The 22,295-nt window shown below is 41.0% G+C and overlaps 1 long non-coding RNA gene across 4 annotated transcripts in view; it reads right to left on the bottom strand.

The window, feature by feature from the left end:
* Positions 1-21,657, bottom strand: part of LOC124799232 — a 188,468-nt gene extending 166,811 nt beyond the window's left edge. For all 4 annotated transcript variants that reach the window (XR_007016990.1, XR_007016991.1, XR_007016989.1 and 1 more), the window contains exon 1: positions 21,584-21,657. This is a non-coding gene — a long non-coding RNA (uncharacterized LOC124799232). The remainder of the gene's footprint in view (positions 1-21,583) is intronic.
* Positions 21,658-22,295: the final 638 nt, after the last annotated feature.

Raw genomic sequence — 22,295 nt, forward strand, 5'->3', positions numbered from 1 at the left:
AAATAATTACATCCTTGCCATAATGTTGGTTATTCCTAATCCTACCACAGTTTTAGAGGACGGATTTCCCATGGCTAAGGATTGAGGATTAATCCTCCTGCACTTTCTATCACTGTACTGAAGAACACTATGACACAATTTGAATTTTATTTACTGCATGATGTGTCCACTTCCATGAAGTGAGGGAGAATAGCTGCTTGGATTGATGTCCACAATTATATATGGAAAATCCTAATACATTTTCGGAATTTCTTGGTTTCAAACCACAGAGCTGTACAGCGAACCTATATTTTACAGTAAGTCCAATCAGACACAGACACAGACACACACTATATATATATATATATATATATATATATATATATATATATATATATATATATATATATATATGTACTGAATAATCTGATGTAACACTGTATTTACCCAAAGACTGACAGTTCATGTGCTTCATTCTCCGTTTATACTTTCAGATGAGAAATTTCGTACGTATTGTGTCACAGAATCTCTAGTTATATTCTCGTCTACGGCAAAATTCCTATAAAGATGACATTTCTGTTAAAGAAACATATACAAGAACACGAAAGGATAATACTCATGAACTAAGTAATTCAGTTAAGGCAATGTCAATTTATGTCTGCTATCAAATATATAATACTGCATAATTACTCTCTATAAAAATATTTCTACATTTGCCATGACTGTGTTGACGCATTTCTATAATCACGAATCAACATTCGTTTTTAAATTATTACTCATCTGAAAATTTGTACTAAAACGTAATACTTTTAAATTACGTTGTTGTCATTCCTCACTGTATTGGAACAGCGGTATTTGCGAAATCTAGTAAATAAACCCACACCAATAAAGCAAATAGATCATAATTTTATTTACGATTTAATTAGCTCAAAACATCATCTCAGTATCTTCTACTCATTGTGGAATCGAAACAATGACAGATTTATTATCTCAGTCTGTTATATGAATTCATGTACATTAGTAAATGCAACAGACTTTAAAGAACTCTCATTGTTCACATCTTACAATCGTCTAAGTGCACTTTGATATGCAGTGTACAGTTATTGAAAAGTTATAATTGATATGACAAGGAACAGGCATTCTTAAACATTAATCATACTTACATCAGTGCTTCTTAACGATTAATACGGTGACAAAAATTGTCTAGCGTTTTGCACATTAACCCTCAGAAATTCCATGTTGCTGTAGCATGCTAAACTCGTTTAGTCTGGATTCGCTGGTGCCTCAGAAATAATTTCGTTTCTGCAAAATATTTATAATTTTAATCAATTTGAAGAAAATTTCTGGTATTACTGTCTTCTCTATTTTTAGAGTTATTGCTATTAGGCAAAAAGAAAGCAGTACCATAGAGTGAAATGAAGTTCAGTATGAAATGTCTGTCCTCGTCTTCGATAGTTACATCTGTATAAACTAATAGCCAACGAGTCTCACTTTAAGATTTATCACGCACTGCATAATTTTAGTTTTCTGAGGCTAAAACTGTCACTTCTTCTGGAAGGCTATTCAATTTGTGCCTTTTTGTCATATTATATGTGAACAGCTTCAACTTACAGTAGTGTTTTTATAAGAAATTGCTACACTCCGCTCATTATTGTAATTTTGAGGTTTGGGCCTGCCTTATGATAAACGTTGTTTGACTCAGTTTTCCATTTGGCAGATCTGTCTCCAAAATTATGTTATTAGAAATACTATAAATTTCTCTTATTCAGTTAGACCTACTCAATATTCTCACATTCGTAATTAAGTTTTAAGTGGCATCAACGGTACAGATTACACAAACATGTTCAATTATTTCAGCACAACGACGTAACGACAGTAAAAGTAGCAGTGGTAGCAATAGAGAGTTATGAGAAATTTTAGTATTAATGAAGCAGTAAAGTAGAAATGCTATGAGAGAAAACCGTTCACGTTTTGGCTTTCCTTTTGTAAATGTTAACGAAAATAAATTTTGGAAGACAGTATATCCACATCATCACGCATACATATCTGCAGATAAAATTATGCTCACAATACGTTTCACATTGACAACGGATTAGAGTAGGGCTGAAAAGATACATGACGTCTGAGACAAATAAATATCACAACTGTTGGTCTTCCTGGTTGTCTACTACCTACTAAGACAACGTTGTCTTTCTGGGACTATAAAGTTAAGGAATACCCGTAGCGTCATGCTGCCGTACTGGTGCCCGTGGCGTCCAATTACAGCATATAATTCTAAAAGTGAACTGAAACAGGGCAAACTCATGTAGTGTCTGATTCTGAAACAACAGAATATTCGTACACTGGAAATCGATAACCATGTACCATTACCATATTTTTAAGATCCAGGTTTCGATCCCGAAACAGTGCTAGAAATTTTTTCTAGTAGCTAATGCTTTCTTAAGGACCGTAAATGATGTACTGTTGTGATTAATACAAAGTTACGCTGTTTTCCAGAGCTTATGGTAAACTGCATGTCCCCCTTTTCCACGATGGCTAAGCTAGTTCAAAAGTTGGAAGACGGCATCGGCATAGCACCTTCATTAGGATCATGTCTAGTACAGCACTTGAGTGTTCAGACCAGTCTTCGGGTTCAGTTCATATTCCAAAATGACCTTCCCTGTTTCGTCCCCATTATTCTGTTGTTGCTTTTTGGTACTAGAGGAGTAATCAAAAGGAAAGTTTTCTCTAAAAATAAAGGTTATTAGGCTATTGCGAGATCCCCATTGTTAACAGAGCATTAAATGCGAGATAGTAAATCGAAACTCGGCGCATACCATTTGTGCAGTCTTCGTTACACCACTGAAATAAAAAGTTGTTAATAAAAGGCTGTTTTGCTTTTTTACTAGTTTGTGTTTATAGGACCCTGAGTCGTGACTGGCTCGCGTCATGCCTTGTTTGTTTATCATTGGTTGCAATCCAGTGGTGTCGTATGTCTTCATTGGTTACCGCAAAAACATAAAAACATTGCTATCTTCTCTCCGTGAGTGGCAGCAGCAGCGTGCATCGATATTAGTACTGCTGTACCATCTTTGGTGTGGCGGATATTATTCTGGCTGTGGTGTGTGTGGCAGTTGGTCGGTTGGGGCAGAACAGCAAGGAAGTCTCCGTGGTGCGTGATCAGGCTGGACCCGCTAACGGCGTGCACGCATGGTTGGAGTTGTGAGGTGCTTCTTGCGAGGATTACGAAGTTTATCACCCACCGATCCTGGACACTAAGGTTGAATGCTCACTTAACCAACTATCAAGCCTCAATTGCTATCACATCTCTTCGTTTGATCTTGGTTGTCACTTTCTGGGAGATTCCCGCAAGCAACAACGTGTGTGCACTGAAGTCGGCTAGAATTGCAGCCATCTTCCTGTGTCGTGTTTAACTTAATTTAATTCATTCCTTCATTAACAAAGTGTACCAGCGGTATCTTCTGCCTTGTGGCCGTTGACGTTTGGGTGACCTTCCCTGGTCGTTGACGTAGTTTTCAGTAGTGTATTTTCCTCGTTGTGTTGATGCTGGCTCGTGGTCGTGCGGTAGCGTTCTCGCTTCCCACGCCCGGGTTCCCGGGTTCGATTCCCGGCGGGGTCAGGGATTTTCTCTCCCTCGTGATGACTGGGTGTTGTGTGCTGTCCTTAGGTTAGTTAGGTTTAAGTAATTCTAAGTTCTAGGGGACTGATGACCATAGATGTTAAGTCCCATAGTGCTCAGAGCCATTTGAACCATTTTGTTGATGCTGTCCAGCAGGGCGTGTAGTTCGACAGGTGAGGTGTTATTGTTAGTTTTGGGTGTTTATTCTGACTTGGCTGGATTGGACACCAGTATCAAGAACGTTGTGCTACTGGCATATTGTCGTTTTGCTGGTCGGGTGGAGCGGAACTGATCTTGTTGGTTGGTTCGTTGGCTAGCTTTCAGTTGGGTTGCCTTCCGATTAAGAGGTTGGTCTGGCAGCCTGTGTCACCTAAATGTGCGTTAGTGTTACCTTCCAAGGCCGATCCTTGGAACCTTCTGAGCACCGCTCCTTGTGTTTTACATAGTGATTTCCTTTTTAGTCTTAAATACTCTGTGTGGCCTTCAACCTAGTTTTAGATTATTAAAATTGCAAGGCTTTTCTTCTTAGGCTTAAGTCGGAAAAAAAGTTGTTTCGTGTTTGGTATGTAGCCTTCAGCCGAGTTTCAGCCTTTCAAAATTAAAATTGAAAATTCCTCATTCCTAGGCCTTAAGCCATATATGTTTTTCAAGTTGGTATATGACCTTCAGCCGAGTTTTCAGCCTTTCAAGTCAAAAGTTGAAAAATTTTGTCTAGGCCTTAAGCTCTAAGAAATATTTTCTAGTTTGTATGTGGCCTTCAGCTGAATTTTCCAGCTTAAATTAAAAATTGGAAATTTCTTTGTCTGGGCTTTAACCCGTGAGATTGTTTGCGTTTCGTATGTGGCCTTCAGCAGAGTTTTATGTGAAGCATTTTAGGATAAAGCCTTTAGCCTATTTTAGTTGAAATTTAGAAGCTCTTCTCTTTAGGCCTTAAGCCGTAAAATTCGTTTCTGCATGGTGTGTGACATTCAGCCGACTTCTTAATCTCTCTTAAATTAAAAAGTCAAAATCCTTGTCTTGCCCTTAAGTCATAAGTTTGTTAATCTTTAGTATGAGGCCTTCAGCAGAGTTTTACAAGAAATTTTTTAAGATAAGGCCTTCAGCCTTTTTCAAATTGGAAACTCTTCATTCTAGGCCTTAAGCCATTAAATTGTTTTGCTGATATGCGGCCTTCAGCCAAGTTTTCAGCCTACTTAGATTAAAGCTTGAAAATAATTGTCTCGGCCTTAAGCCATAACACTGTTCTTGATTAATGTGAGGCCTTCAGCCTAGTTCTATGGGAATAATTTAAGCTAAGGCTTTCAGCCTATTTATATTGAAGATAAAAAAAATTTTCTTAAGGAGTGAAACCTCCAGAAGAATTCCTGTACCTCTATTCCTTGTTTGGGCCTTGTGCCTTGGATTTTCGATGTGGCCTTCGACCGATCTAAATTAAATCAAAGGAGGTCTTTCGTTAAAACGTTGAGAGTTTTTGATTCTTTCTTGTATGATTGTTTTAAGAAATAAAGTTTATATGTTGAGTGCAACTGACAGTAACTTATTTTGGCCCCTTTTCCACAAAAATAACTCCATCCGCTCTGTCCTGCTGGCCCAGGGATTTCGGACCCAGTTGGCATTTTTATTGATGCTTGGCACATCCGTACACCCTAATGTTAAAGAAGACAACGTTCGATACTAACGTTCTCATACTGTTAAAGAGCCGAAACCGAGTGTTCATTGACATCGTGACCCTTTGTGTCTGTTACGCTAAGCCACGTAACCTCTGTCCTCTGTTTAACACGACGGAGATGTCTACAAAAGGCATATTCACGCAGAACAGCTGACTCCAACGATTCTCGAAGAGCTGTGTGTGCTTAGTGAGCGTCCTTGGGACTATTTATTGACAGAATGTTATGATGAGTTTCGGTAACCACCCGCTCTCAGAGTGTAACCCGTGCTTGTAATACCAGTATAAATCATTACAGATAGCTGCAATAGAGAAAAACAGCTGTGGATCGTTATATTAGTAAATCATTTATGTTTTGTAGAAGTGTTCAGTGTGCCCTAAGCCACAGTAGCTCAGGATGAGATGAATGACCGGTCTTAATCTGCAAAGGTATGAATGGAAAATTAAATTATCTCCATAACAATAGACCTTAGGTCTCTAGAGCATGGGTTTAGATTCAGCCAGATTGCACCTTGTCGACGTACAGTTCGTATGAGAGTATTCATGTCATGCAACTTTTTTAAATGTATCGGCACTGAAGATGTTAAACAAAGGAATTGGTAGTCAGTTACCATGCAATTACTTAGTCTGATAATATGGACTCATCCTATGCTGATCTGAAATAATTATTGCTAATAAAAGAAATTTAATTCCTTCAGCAAAATGGACACCACCAAGGAAGGAGCCGAAAGTCCATTTTCCGTGAAACTATAGTCGTCACCGATTCTCCAGAGTGGGCTCAGCAGTCCACAAACCGCAGGTGAAAATTCCAATTCAGAAGTAATTTCATACTATTTCGTGTCATATACTGAAGGTCACATTTATTGCCATGCAGAAAGAACGAAAAATATGCGATGTGTTTTGAAAAGTGGTTCCAAACTGTGAGATAGGACTTTCGTGAGGAAAAGCATAAATAAAGCCTTATGGCCTTATACATAAAACGCAATGTAATGAATGAAATATTGTCATTCTTCTCAGAAGAAGGTACGGTTCCACAAAAGGGCCGCAGTTTCTCACCGTCCATGGGGTCAAAGGATGATGTGAGCGCCTTATTATCGACGTCCAGCTTATTTCCTCCACCTAGAAATGATGCATGCCTCATGTAGAAGAGTTCTAGGACGCAAATACATCATTTCTGTACGTTTACAATTTACATGTTTTTTATCTTCTCCGATACTGTCTCACGTACTCCCTCGGACTTTGTTCCAATTCTTCGAACTCCGACAACCTACAATGATCAAAAGAACATGACTTTGGGCGTCTGCAGTAATGTATTGAGCAATAAGTAAAGACTGTTTATGTTACAAAATTATACCTTTGTCTATCACAAATTAGGTACACAACAAAATATCATTTCATCCTCTAAGCTTTACTTAAAAACAACTGGGTTGTCCGACAGGGGTCGAAAACAAAGTGGAAACAACTACTCATCTCGTCATCCTGAATGCTTTTCATTGGACTTTGAGAACTTCAATAACGTTTATGATCTCCGTGAGTGTTTGCCGTTTCCTGATACGTACGTGGAGTACTCCGTGTGAGGCTGCATTGTCTCTGGGACCAACGAAACCTCTCAGACGCCTTCGCCAGAGGCCGTGGATAACATCGATCGTCAGATTGGTCGCAGAGTGCCCGAACCACTTCGACAGTTTTTGGCCCGGTGAAGGAGAATGGTTTACGTTCTACTAAGTTAGAATCCATTCTGTGTATCAAGTACGTTACATTTTAACCTCCTGAGGTTGGCTGTATACTATGGCGCCTGTGTTTGGAGACGAGTGTTACACTGTAGCTTTTGCTACTAAAAAAGCGCCTATTGTATGTGAATGAGCTATTTTTTTTTTTTTTTGTCAACAGTCTACTGACTGGTTTGATGCGGCCCGCCACGAATTCCTTTCCTGTGCTAACCTCTTCATCTCAGAGTAGCACTTGCAACCTACGTCCTCAATTATTTGCTTGACGTATTCCAATCACTGTCTTCCTCTACAGTTTTTGCCCTCTACAGCTCCCTCTAGTAGCATGGAAATCATTCCCTCATGTCTTAGCAGATGTCCTATCATCCTGTCCCTTCTCCTTATCAGTGTTTTCCACATATTCCTTTCCTCTCCGATTCTGCGTAGAACCTCCTCATTCCTTACCTTATCAGTCAACCTAATTTTCACCATTCGTGTATAGCACCACATCTCAAATGCTTCGATTCTCTTCTATTCCGGTTTTCCCACAGTCCATATTTCACTACCATACAATGCTGTACTACAGACGTACATCCTCAGAAATTTCTTCCTCAAATTAAGGCTGGTATTTGATATTAGTAGACTTGTCTTGGCCATAAATGCCATTTTTGCCATAGCGAGTCTGCTTTTGATGTCCTCCTTGCTTCATCCGTCATTGGTTATTTTACTGCCTAGGTAGCAGAATTCCTTAACTTCATTGACTTCGTCACCATCAATCCTGATGTTAAGTTTCTTCGCCTTTCTCCGATTTACTCTCAAACCACACTGTGTACTCATTAGACTGTTCATTCCGTTCAGCAGATCATTTAATTCTTCTTCACTTTCACTCTGGATAGTAATGCCATCAGCGAATCGTATCATTGATATCCTTTCACCTTGTATTTTAATTCCACTCCTGAACCTTTTTTTTTATTTCCATCATTGCTTCCTCGATGTACAGATTGAAGAGTAGGGGCGAAAGGCTACAGCCTTGTCTTACACCCTTCTCAATACGAGCACTTCGTTCTTGATCGTCCTCTTTTATTATTCCCTCTTGGTTGTTGTACATATTATATATGACCCGTCTCTCCCTATAGCTTACCCCTACTTTTTTCAGAATCTCGAACAGCTTGCACCATTTTATATTGTCGAACGCTTTTTCCAGGTCGACAAATCCTATGAGAGTGTCTTGATTTTTCTTTAGCCTTGCTACCATTATTAGCCGCAACGTCAGAATTGCCTCTCTCGTCCCTTCACTTTTCCTAAAGCCAAACTGAGCGTCACCTAGCGCATTCTCAATTTTCTTCCCCATTCTTCTGTATATTATTCTTGTAAGCAGCTTCGATGCATGGGCTGTTAAGCTGATTGTGCGATAATTCTCGCACTAGTCAGCTCTTGCCGTCTTCGGAATTATGTGGACGATGCTTTTCCGAAAGTCAGATGGTATATCGCCAGACTCATATATTCTACACACCAATGTGAATAGTTGTTTTGTTGCCACTTCCCCCAATGATTTTAGAAATTCTGATGGAATGTTATCTATCCCTTCTGCCTTATTTGACCTAAGCCCTCCAAAGCTCTTTTAAAATCCGATTCCAATACTGGATCCCCTATCTCTTCTAAATCGACTCCTGTTTCTTCTTCTATCACATCAGACAAATCTTCACCCTCATAGAGGCTTTCAATGTATTCTTTCCACCTATCTGCTCTCTCCTCTGCATTTAGCAGTGGAATTTCCGTTGCACTCTTAATGTTACCACCGTTGCTTTTAATGTCACCAAAGGTTATTTGACTTTCCTGTATGCTGTCCTTCCGACAATCATAACTTTTTCGATGTATTCACATTTTTCCTGCAGCCATTTCATCTTAGCTTCCCTGCTCTTCCTACTTATTTCATTCCTCAGCGACTTTTATTTCTGTATTCCTGATTTTCCCGGAACATGTTTGTACTTCTCCTTTCATCAATCAACTGCAGTATTTCGTTACCCATGGTTTCTTCGCTGCTACCTTCTTTGTACCTATGTTTTTCTTCCCAACTTCTGTGTTGGCCCTTTTTAGAGATGTCCATTCCTCTTCAACTGTACTGCCTACTGCGCTATTCCTTATTGCTGTGTCTATAGCATTAGAGAACTTCAAACGCATCTCGTCATTCCTTAGAACTTCCGTATCCCACTTCTTTGCGTATTGATTCTTCCTGACTAATGTCTTGAACTTCAGCCTACTCTTCATCACTACTATATTGTGATCTGAGTCTATATCTGCTCCTGGGTACGCCTTACAATCCAGTATCTGATTTCGGAATCTCTGTCTGACCATGATGTAATCTAATTGAAATCTTCCCATATCTTCCGGACTTTTCCAAGTATACCCTCTCCTCTTGTGATTCTTGAACAGGGTATTCGCTATTACTAGCTGAAACTTGTTACTGAACTCAATTAGTCTTTCTCCTCTTTCATTCCTTGTCCCAAGCCCATATTCTCCTGTAACATTTTCTTCTACTCCTTCCCCTACAACTGCATCCCAGTCACCCATGACTATTGGAAGTTCGTCGCCCTTTACTTACTGCATTACCCTTTCAATATCCTCATACACTTTCTCTATCTCTTCATCTTCAGCTTGCGACGTCGGCATGTATACCTGAACTATCGTTGTTGCTGTTGGTCTGCTATCGATTCTGATTAGAACAACCCGGTCACTGAACTGTTCACAGTCACACACCCTCTGCCCTACCTTCCTATTCATAACGAATCCTACACCTGTTATACCATTTTCTGCTGCTGTTGATATTACCCGATACTCATCTGACCAGAAATCCTTGTCTTCCTTCCACTTCACTTCACTGACCCCTACTATATCTAGATTGAGCCTTTGCATTTCCCTTTTCAGATTTTCTAGTTTCCCTACCGCGTTCAAGCTTCTGACATTCGACGCCCCGACTCGTAGAACGTTATCCTTTCGTTGATTATTCAATCTTTTTCTCATGGTAACCTCCCCCTTGGCAGTCCCCTCCCGGAGATCCGAATGGGGGACTATTCCGGAATCTTTTGCCAATGGAGAGATCATCATAACACTTCTTCAATTACTGGCCACATGTCCTGTGGATACACGTTACGTGTCTTTAATGCAGTGGTTTCCATTGCCTTCTGCATCCTCATGACGTTGATCATTGCTGATTCTTCCGCCTTTAGAGGCAATTTCCCACCCCTAGGAGAAGAGAGTGCCCTGAACCTCTATCCGCTCCTTCGCCCTCTTTGACAAGGCCGTCGGCAGAATGAGGATTACTTCTTATGCCGGAAGTCTTCGGCCGCCAATGCTGATTATTTATCAAAATTTAGGCAGTGGAATGGATCGAACCCGGGACTGAAAACGTTTTGATTATGAATCAAAGACGCTACCCCGAGACCACGGGTATCCATTATCAGCCTCTAAAGGAAAGTGGTAAGCACTGTGAACTCTATTTCCAGTTATCGGAATAACCACACACGTCCTACGAATGTGTGAGATGAAGGGTGAAACGTTGTTTCACCTACTCGAGATCGATCGTGGTGACCTTGATGAGCCGTGGTAAAAATTGCTGTTTTGAAGAGCGCGCAGCGTAGTGCGAAGCAGTCGCCCTCCGTTTCTGGCGGTGGCACCGCTGTGGCAATCGCAGCTTTGGTGTCTCCCTCTAGTGGGAAAGGGGAAAGGTTGCCTGTTCACGTGCATTTAAGGGGCGCTATGAGCTCGCCAGTCGGTCAGTATGGGTCAGTTCTCGTCCAAAGCTTGCTAGTCTATCCCTCGTCCGCGTTTCTTAGGCAGTTAGTGTCTGTCTGTCGTTCGGATCAACCTTTAAAGCCGTAAAAATGAGGATCTTTCCACTCCGCCAGTAAGAGAACTCAGCGAGTGGTCGCCCGGTCGGGGCTTAGTTCCTGCATCTGAGTCTGCGCGTTAGGCCGCCAGTTTGCGCAGGCAATGGTCATTGGCGGTTGGATCGATCGGTTGGTCGGTCGCGCACTGGGACACAAGATGACTTGTCCGTCTTGAGCGTCGTCGCATGTGAGGTCCCCACGTGAGTCCAGTGGGCCGCGGTGTATAGCGAGGGGTAGTGACTTCGTGGTCGACACAAGAACAACAGGATTCAACCCACGACATCAGTCTGGTCGGTGCGAGATGCGACGCCGTGAGGCGGGAGATTGGCGCGCCTTCCTGCGTCCGTCGAAGCGGCTGGCAGCGGACGGTTCGGGAGGGCGATTTGGGGGTGCTGCGCCAGGTCTTCTCGAGAAATAGCAGTTTATTAGAAGTTAAGTGATTGGTGATATGTTGTTTGATTTACTCTTGTTGAATTCTACTTGTTTTCTTGGTGAGATCACCTGCCATTATGCTTTGGGATCGTCCCAGCATTCTTTTCCGTTTGCCCACCTGCGGGAAGGTGGTTGTTTATAAATTGGGTGGTCTGTTTTTCCTTTGTGGAGTAGGGGCGGGTTAGAGCAACCAGGAGTTCGGGTTGTTCGGTAATCTCCCTATCAATCTACCGTACGTTAGTATCTGCCTTTGTCATGTTTGTCGGATTTGGTGTGTTAACGAATTTATTGCTTGGAGTGTAAGGCCTAATACCTGAAATATATTGTTATCTTTGGAAACTTTGATATTATTGCCTATGATCTTGACAGGCGGTATCTGTGTATTGTAGAGCATCTTAACTATAATTTGGCCAACCTTGTAGAACTATATATAAGATTGCATTTCATGGGCTTCTATTTAAATGATCATTTTAGTATATAAAGTTGCCACCCTTTCACCGTAAGACTTTTCTTGGAAGTTAAAATCAAGTTGCACCTTCGGTGGCAAGGTTAATATTCTAAATGTTGTGTTTTGTACCATTTCCATCCCTCCTACGGGGGTGCATAATTTGTGTGCTTGTGTAAATTGTTAAAACTCTTAGTTTAAACTTATCTGGTGTGTTGCAGATTTCCACTAGTGTAGTCTTTCGGAGGCTGTTGTGAGCAGTCGTAACTACGGCCGTGTCAAAAGGGAGCGGCAAGGTTCTCTGCCAGAAAGGTCATACAGTCAAAACTTGTTTCTTTCTGCCTCTGAATAAATTGTAGCTTCGATATTTAGAGGGCGCTTTCTGATTATAATTTTAGATCTGTTTCTTTTAAAAAATGCTTTTAGGAACTATTAAAGTGAACAAAACTCCCATTTGTTAAAAGGAATTTGGTTATGATTTCATCAGTTACTCCCTGGCTACCACTTCCTTGCTTACATATTGTGATGAAATGTGTTAATGTTCTTAATGAATCGCTAGTAAATAAAATAAATTCTTAAGAATGTTCTTTGAAAATCAATCACGGTTCACTTGAAAAGCAAGATACTCTGTTTTGCTGTTTTTAACTTTTTTTTTACTTTCTGTTAGCATACGTCAGTTAACCTTCAATGACCGTCCCTTCAGTATCTGCGTGAAAGACAAGCGTGAAGTTTAGGGCAACCAAAGCACAAAGCACTGAAAAGTGGAAACACATAGTAGCCTACACTACATTTGTAAATTAGTTCGTATAATAGAAACATCACCCTACTGGCATAAAAACGCCAGGAGGCTTCAGTAGTAGTAATCATTTGTAGACATCCAATACCCATCTACCACAAACAAAAAGAAACACTAGAGTAACTGTAAGCATAAGACATGACATCCTTCTCTATTGATCATTTCGAGGTTGTAATTTGCGCCTAAAATTTCCGATAAAGATATTACGGACATGCCGTTCCAGTAAACCTGCTATTTCAATCCATATATTCCGAACTATATCCCGATTGATATACTTCTCATCCTCAGTATCACACTGTTTCACCCTTCATTGTACTAAACTTATCCGTTTCTCGCAGGCAATATTTTTTGAGTCGGGACGTCGGTCGACTCTACCGCAGAAAACAAACTCATTAGAATTTCACCAACTGTCGTCCGAAATCTGCACTTTCGGCTACAGTGTGTCCGCTCACGTAGTCGCTTACTGATTTGAAAAGGTCGGCCGTCTTCGGCAGATACCGACAGGCGGCGGAATCCACCCGTATCGGTGCCGCTGTGACCCCAGCTAAGTCGACGGAGGTCTCTCTGTGGCATCCGTTTCCATTCTGCAATGAAATCTCATGAGAGTTTTTGGCGGATCTGTGGTGGAACAGGACTACCACCGTGTGTCAAGCATGTTCCACATTTGCACGATGGGATTTAGGTTTGGGCTCATCGCCGGCCTTTCCATTGCTTTAATGTCCATACTTCGCAAGACATCCCTGCTGACACCCTCCAGGTGGTCCCCTACATAAGAAGGAGTTTGCAGCCTATATCGAATGCAACCCACCACATGGCCCAACAGGATCTCTTCGATAAACTGCCTCGCAGTAAGCTTACCATGGAGAACGACAAGATCTGTATGGCTGTCAACACTGAAGCCTTTCCACATCATCACAGAACCTGGGAGATCTGCCGATTTCTGGACAACATTTCGGATGTCGGAGGTACCGCTCACCGGGTCGCCACACACGAACACAACCATTATCTTGCCCAGAGGGTATGTGGACTCGTCTGTGAATAATACGTTTCGCCAGTGAAGAATTTGCCAGTGGACACAGCAGAGCTGACTGCGAGCTGCAAGATGTCGTGGCAAGCGAGGTACTCGAACTGGACGTCTTGGTCGTACTTCCCTTTCTCGGAAGCTGTCCATTACAGTCTGATCGTACACAGCGGTTCCAGTGGCCCTTCTGAGATCGTCTAGCACTGCTCTGGCGGTATCCATGAAACGCCCCAGCGCAGAGAGAGGTTGTATTTGTCGCCGACCTTGTCCAACTCGCCTTGTGTACTGACCTGTGTTCGTGTAGCACGTAAACGACCTATGGATGACAGATGGAGGGACATTGGCATCTGCAGCAACACAAGGAAAGGCCATCCTTTGATCAAATGAGAACGACCCTTGCAATTTGCATTGCGTTAATATGTCGCATTGCATGTACTTGGTTGAATACAACGACTAAAAATTGCAACCACCATCTGTGTGCCTCACTAGAAAATTCTGGGACATCTGTACTCACTTCCTTCTCAGGGGTCACCTTACACCATAATGCATGACACGGCAAATAGATGATTTTAATTGTTGTATACAATGCAAGCAAACATCTCAAGTCATGCAATAAGATCAGAGGTACCACGTGTACCAAAACAGATTCTTGGTACCGGACGTTGATTCGTATGTTCCCCTGCTTCTTCTGAGCAGTGTTTTCTTTTGATAAACTACAAAATGCGATTATGTTTTCTTTCTTCGAATTGTTCTCGAAAGAAAACTGCGAAATTCACTTACCTTATTTCTCTGGCGTCAAAATAGCTTCGTACCACAGTACAATAATCGTTGATGAACATCGTCGTTACTTGCCACACTTTGGTGGGGTACTTCTACTGTTGAAAATAAAGTGTGAGACTGGAGAGGTGCAACACTTGTTTACATTATTATAAGTTAAAAACGTATTAACTAAAATTTAGAAAGTTGCGACTAAAATGTGCACGAATGCCAAGGAGCGAATTTTTGAAGTAGAGTAATCCATTTTTTTCTTGCATTTAATCGTTAGACTTTTGACAGAGTAGATGGTGTCTTCCAGTTATTTCCGTTCTTTCGTTGCCTAATATCGAAATTCTTGCGGGGAACCTATGCTACATACTCTTGACTTTGCTTCTTCTACTTTACTATCCATTTGATATTGAACTACCAATGCTAGTTCTGTCACATTCACCAATAACATGTTGCAACTTCTGGCACTGACATTGAAATTGTATTTTCGACGTTTCTTTTAATATCTCTTCATTTTCAACCCTGTAAGTTTAATTCTGTGTCCTCGTTAATACCTCAGCATGTAACACTAATAGTTTTACTTTTACAATCCTCCAGGTATCCACTTCCCACGTACATAAGTATCTGATGCGACTGAAACGTGCAGTTACGAAGTCGACATTTCATACTAGCAGAATTCTTTTGCTGATGAAGTCTTTCAGGTAGTATGACGACTGTACGAAATATGACTAACCAAATGATAGGCATACTTTTCTTGGTCGATACAGTATACCAATGACAATTTTACCACAATTATTCCCGAAGTTCTACGAACGATTATCATAAAGTACGAGGAGTCGAATATTGGCATCTCATTTGGTAAACACATTTAGAAAATAGATCAGTTATCTGGCACAAAGTACACTATTTATCTATAGAACTATCTTATCAAATGGTCAGCATTTCATCTTGAAACATTAATTAATTCCCAATCCGTTAATCATTCACGTTAGCGACACTTCTGCAGTCACGACGCAGCGAGGTTTCCCAGTGGTCAGCACAAGAAGACATCTGTTTAAATGGCCTTTTGTCCAACCAGATTTCATATTTTGCTGAAGGTAAAATGTCTGGTTGGCTTCATTGAAAAGGATAATGTCCTTCATTTCCTTCCCCTGCCCCCCCCCCCTCCTCAAAGTCACATGTTCTCCTACTCTATGGAGTCGCAGTCGTCCGTTCTATTTGTATTCTTCCCTTGATCGACTCGTGTAGCTGTAGTATGATGTTAATCACTGAAACGATATTTACTGCACTGAACTGTGTTTCATGCTGTTCTGGTTGTAGCATAATCAAAGAGCCACCGAGTACAAAGTTTTAATGCATTTACATCGTCTATTAGACTGCGGATTTTAATAAAAGGTTCCGTAATTTTTGGTATCGGTACATAATAAATTATTGTTGTGTTTATTAAACAGTGACTGCATACTTATTTTCACACTTCCTTAAATTTTTCTTCAAGTAACTCCTCAGTCACTCTTATTTTCAGTTTGAAGCATGCCATACCCTTGTCTATGTGACACTCTGCAAACTCCATTGCGATTACAACGTATATGCTCAGAAGGTTTCTCACCAGAGAGAAATGTTTGTTAATGATCATCAATGTAACTAGCAGTTTCGGGGGTTACTAGAGAATTATAAACATTTCCCTTCCAATCGTATCATTATGAAGAAATTTCCTTTAATTACTCATAGCTTTTGTTCTAGTACATTTTTGCCATCTATATAATACATTCTAAGGGAAAAAAAGACGCAGGAACGGGACAGTAATCGTTAGACGCCATTTACATGTCCGGGCAAACAAATGAGTATAATTTCATAAAAATCGGATGATTTACTCAAGAGAAAGAGCTTCACAAAATGAACTAATCAGTAACACGTCGTGGCCGTGCGGTTCTAGGCGCTACAGTCTGGAGCCGAGCGACCGTTACGGTCGTAGGTTCGAATCCTGCCTCGGGCATGGATGTGTGTGATGTCCTTAGGTTAGTTAGGTTTAATTAGTTATAAGTTCTAGGCGACTGATGACCTCAGAAGTTAAGTCGCATAGTGCTCAGAACCAGCCAGTAACGCGTCGGTCCACCTCGTGCCCACATGGGAGCAGTAATGTGGAATGACACTGACTGGTAGAGGTGTTGGGTACCCTCCTGAGGGATATCGTGCCACATACTGTCCAATTGACGTGTTAGGTCTCAAAATCCCGAGCTTGTTGCGGGCCTGCCTATTATCCTTGAAACGTTCCGAATGGGGGAGAAACTTAGCAACATTGCTGGCCAAGGCAGGGTTTGACAAACACTAAGAAAAGCAATAGAAACTCAGACACCGTGTGTGGGTGGGCATTACCTTGCTGAATTGTAAGTCCAGAATGGCTTACCATGAAGGGCAACAGAACGACGCGTAGAATATCGTCGACGTACCGTTGTGCTGATAGGCGCCGCGGATAAAAACCCAAGGGGTCCTTGTATGAAAGCTAATGTCACCTCAGACCGTCACTCGAGATTGTCGGGCCGTATGGTGGCGACGGTCACGTTGGTATCCTACAGCTGTTCGGGTCATCTGCAGACACGACTTTGCCCTGTAACCTCACTGACTGCAGTAAAGTTGTCTTCAGTGGTGTGCCCCACCACCCTTTCGAAATGAGCCCTGATGACCATCAAAGACGCCCCGAGCAGAGGTGTCATACCATCGTGAGGTTTTGCGTTCCGTACGACACCAAACAGTCCGGAGTGATGGTCTGGAGTATAATTTTTTTCATAGCAGGACACCTTTGGTTGTCTCTCCGATCCCCTTACAACACAGCGGTACGTCGACGATATTCTGCGCCCCGTTTTGTTATCTTCTTGGCAAGCCATACTGGGCTTCCATTTCAGCAAGATAATGCCCAGCTGCACGTAGCGAGAGATTCTTTTTTCTTTGTGCTTGCCAAACCTTACCTTGGCCAGGAAGATGGCCTGATCTCTCCCCAAATGAGAACATTTGGAGAATTGTGGGTAGGGATCCCCCACCTGCTCGGGATTTCGACGGGCTAAAGCACCAGTTCGACGGGATTTGGCACGATACCCCTCACAATGACATCTAAATACTCTATCAATCAATGTCAGTTCGAATAACTGCTTGCATAAGAGCCAGGAGTTGACCAAAGCGCACTGAATTGTTAAATTTGTGAAGCTCTTCTCTTGAACAAATCATACAATTTTTCTGAAACCGTAATCATTTGCTTGTCTGCACATGTAACATGTACATCACATCTACCGATTTCTGTCCCATTCGGACAATTCCTTCGTGGTGCATCATTGTTTCCTATAAATTTTTATATTTTAATTTTTTAAATTTTTTTTATTCCTAGAATGTGTATATGTATGTATTATGTAAACTAATACGTAAAATACTGTACGTGTACATTTCCTATTGTGTGTATGTTATGCTCAGATACATTTATATCTACGAAAAATTGGAGGAACAGACAACTGAATGAAATGTAGAGGGGCGGTATGAAAAATAGGGATGCCGGAAGATTTTCTGGACTTCGAATATTTGAAAACGAAGGTTTGAACGACTGAAGGACTAGATGTACAGAAGTGAAGTAAAGAAGGTGTAATTGTAAGTGACGAAAATTGATGAGGTCGTGCAAGAGATGTATGAGCATCGAAGAGCTAATATGTGTGTTACAAAAGATAGAAAAAGTAAGAAGTAAGAGGTGAGAGTACAGTTCATTAAAATTAGTATGCAAACGATATGTATTTACCAATATCTTCATTAATTTCCCCGATACATAGTCAGACGCAGAAAAAATAACACGAAAGGCCGTTTGAGAGAAGAGTCTTGCAGATACCAAAGGGATGACTTTTTCATAGAACTGAAGAGTAATTTCAGTGTCTCCTAATTCTTTGGCTGGTTAGAAAGCAACTAAGCTAGCTAACATTGAGAGGTCTAAAAGGCCTCTTCATATGATTGACACTGCAGCCCCTGGGGCTGAAATACATTTTCTTGAAACTTCAGGAGGCAAAGTTAAAACATTCTGATGACTGTGTGCTGCCAGATCATACCATTCAATAACGATGACCTGTCTTTGAAGTTTTTAGGTGTAATAATACCTATAAAATGTTTTCCGAACAGCATTTTGGAGAACTTTTCACTCACGTTCCTATTTGACAGTCGAAAGTGTACGTTATATTAAACCAGAGAGTTATTTATCCTAATAGAGTGAAAAAAAAGTTTGTCTTACATTTCTAACAGAATTTAGACGAAGATTCACACAAGACAATAAACTGTTTTATTCCATTTTTTCAACAGACGTCTTCTACAACTATTAACATGAACAGAAGGCACTTTTTGCTCTGACTTGTAGTCATTAACTATATTTAATTTAAATCCTGCTTGAAAAACGAAGAAATAAGACAAGAATGCAGCTTTATGAATTTTTGAGTTGATAATAAGGCGTAACCAGAAGAAGATACAGACTCAGACCACACTATAGTAGTGATGAAGTGTAGGCTGAAATTTAAGATATTAGTCCTGAAGAATCAATACGCGATACGGAAGTACTGAGGAATGACGAGATACGCTTGAAGTTCTTTAAGGCTATAGTTACAGCAATAATCAATAGCCTAGCAGGCAGTACAGTTGCGAAGAAACCTTCGGTAACAGAAGAAATGCTTCAGTTGATTGATGAAAGGAAGAAGTACAAAAAGTTTCTGGGAAACTCAGGAATACAGAAATACAAGTCGCTGAGGAATGAAATAAATAGGAAGTGTAGGGAAGCTAAGACGAAATGGCTGCAGGAAAAAATGTGAAGACATCGAAAAAGAGATGTCAGAAGGACTGTCTCAGCATACAGGAAAGTCGAAACAACCTTCGGTGACAATAAAAGCAAGGGTGGTAACATAAGAGTGCAACGGAAATACCCCTGTTAAATGCAGAGGAGAAAGCGGATAGGTGGAAAGCGTACATTGAAAGTCTCTATGAGGTGGAAGATATGTCTGATGTGATAGAAGAAGAAACAGGAGTAGATTTAGAAGAGATAGGGGATCCAGTATTAGAATCACAATTTAAAAGATCTTTGGAGGACTTACGGTCAAATAAGGCAGAAGGGATAGATAACATTCCATCAGAAGTTCTAAAATCATTGGGGGAAGTGGCAACAAAACGACTATTCACGTTGGTGTGTAGAATATATGACTCTGGCGACATACCATCTGACTTTCGGAAAAGCATCATCTACACAATTCCGAAGACGGCAAGAGCTGACAAGTGCGAGAATTATCGCACAATCAGCTTAACAGCTCATGCATCGAAGCTGCTTACAAGAATAATATACAGAAGAATGGAAAAGAAAATTGAAAATGCGCTAGGTGACGATCAGTTTGGCTTTAGGAAAAGTATAGGGACGAGAGAGGTAATTCTGACGTTGCGGCTAATAATGGATGCAAAGCTAAAGAAAAATCAAGACACTTTCATAAGATTTGTCGACCTGGAAAAAGCGTTCGACAATATAAAATGGTGCAAGCTGTTAGAGATTCTGAAAAAAGTAGGGGTAAGCTATAGGGAGAGACGGGTCATATACAATATGTACAAAAACCAAGAGGGAATAATAAAAGAGGACGATAAAGAACGAAGTGCTCGTATTAAGAAGGGTGTAAGACAAGGCTGTAGCCTTTCGCCTTTACTGTTCAATCTGTACATCGAGGAAGCAATGATGGAAATAAAAGAAAAGTTCAGGAGTGGAATTAAAATTCAAGGTTAAAGGATATCCATGATACGATTCGCTGATGACATTGCTACCCGGAGTGAAAGTGAAGAAGGGTTACATGATCTGCTGACTGGAATGAACAGTGTACTCAGTACAGTGTATGGACTGAGTGTAAATCGAAGAAAGACGAAGGTAATGAGAAGTAGTAGAAATGAAAATAGCGAGAAACTTAACATCAAGATTGATGGTTCCGAAGTAGATGAGGTTAAGGAATCCACTACCAAGGCAGTAAAATAACCAATGATGGACGGAGCAAGAAGGACATCAAAAGCAGACTAGCTATGGGAAAACATGCATTCCTGTCCAAGGGAAGTCTACTAATATAAAATATCGGCCTTAATTTGAGTAAGATATTTCCGAGAATGTACGCCTTGAGTACAGCATTGTATGTTAGTGAAACGTGGACTTTGGGAAAACTCTAACAGCAGAGAATCGAAGCATTTGGGATGTGGTCCTACAGACGAATGTTGAAAATTAAGTGGACTGATACGGTAAGAAATGAGTTTCTGCCCAGAATCGGAGAGGAAAGGAATATGTGGAAAACACTGATAAGGAGAAGGGACAGGATGATAGAAGATGTGTTACGATATAGGTTGCAAGTGCTACTCTGAGATGAAGAGGTTAGCACCGGCGAGAGGTTTGTGGTGGGCCGCATCAAACCAGACTGATGACCAGAAAAGAAAGGAAGACTACAGTTAAGAGACGGATTTATTTTGAAATTCTTATAAAGGTAGAACCAGAATAACACTGACAAACGTTTTTAGGTAGTAGTACGAAACAAACCAAGAAAACATGTCTAGTAAACATGTGCTCCAAATGCGTATCTACGCAAGAACTTTTCTTCATTTTGGAAGGGGGTGGTAGGAAGCAACAAAAGAAAAAAATATGCAGTAAACATTCTCTAAAATGCAGACCTCAATAGCCAAGATCACTCGTTCAGCAGATGTGCTTCACAGCAGCGAAGATGAACGAACGCTCATAGCTCTTAAGGTATGCACTTTAGAGCCCACATTTACTTGGTTTTTTTTTCTTGTTTTGGTCCATACAACTACGTCTGAAGGTTTGTGTGTGGTGTTCTGGTACACTCCGTCTATGGGCTCCCTGCATGCAGAGACAGTGGCTGACAGAATAAGACGCAGTCTCTTTGAAAGAAACAGCGTGGACTTCGAGTGAACATCAAACCGACGTGAAGCCAAAATCAAAATTTCGAAAATTCTGATATCGACCTTTTATTCGACGCTGTATCATCAGTTTCCTCCGTCTTCCGAATTACTACTCCGTTTTCACCCACTCTCCCCATACTGACGTAGAAAGCTGATGAAGAAGTTAATTGAGCATAACCGTAAACCATATTCCCTAGTATGCCATCTGAAGAAGCAACATGATGTAAACGGCCTTATCGTTACAACTGGGGAATTTTGAGTTAGTGAGCACCTCAAATGCGAATGCAGAGCCGTGCCTGAAATGCAGCAGTCGCTAATTACTCACTCGTTGCGCACTGTCCTCTCCGGCGCCGCAGAGGCAGCCAAGCCGGTAGCCGCCAGCTCGTTATCCACTTGCTCACCGTCTGAAAGCACGCGTTTCCCTGCTGGTTACGTAAGAAAGTCACGCCCGTCCATACGCGTGGCGACATCAGGCGGACGATGGTGGACCTAACTCCGGGGCAAAAGGTTCACTTCGTTTCAGCACCTACCGACAGGTGACTCCGTGGTCAACGCAGTGGGTACACCTATACTTACTTTGGTTCTCACGCTATAACATAGAAATTAACTATAGAGCAACAAGAATAATAAATAAAGATGAAGAACATACGATTAATGTTCTACGCATGAGCTGTTTTTGATACACTTTTACATTAAAATTGTTTCTAATATGTATCTACAGAACGTAACTATAACGCATTCAATCCATTACGAGGCTATTTAAAAAGTTATACTAGCGAAAAGTTACCATAACCGGCCCACATTATGTTTTAATTAAAAAATAGGAAATAGAAGAAAATTAAGATTTTCATATGCATGGAATATTTATTTTGTAATGTTTGCGCAATTTGCATTTTACTGTTAAAAAGTTATTATGTTTTTTTTTGTTTTTTTTTTTCAAAATCGTTGCAAATTGCCACGCTGAAAGAGAGTTGCCACAATCGGACCTCCTGAAAAAAAATTGTGGAAGTATCACTTAACAAAATTAGAAGGAGGCA

Source organism: Schistocerca piceifrons, chromosome 5 (assembly GCF_021461385.2).
Source record: "Schistocerca piceifrons isolate TAMUIC-IGC-003096 chromosome 5, iqSchPice1.1, whole genome shotgun sequence".
Classification (NCBI taxonomy): Eukaryota; Metazoa; Arthropoda; class Insecta; order Orthoptera; family Acrididae; genus Schistocerca; species Schistocerca piceifrons.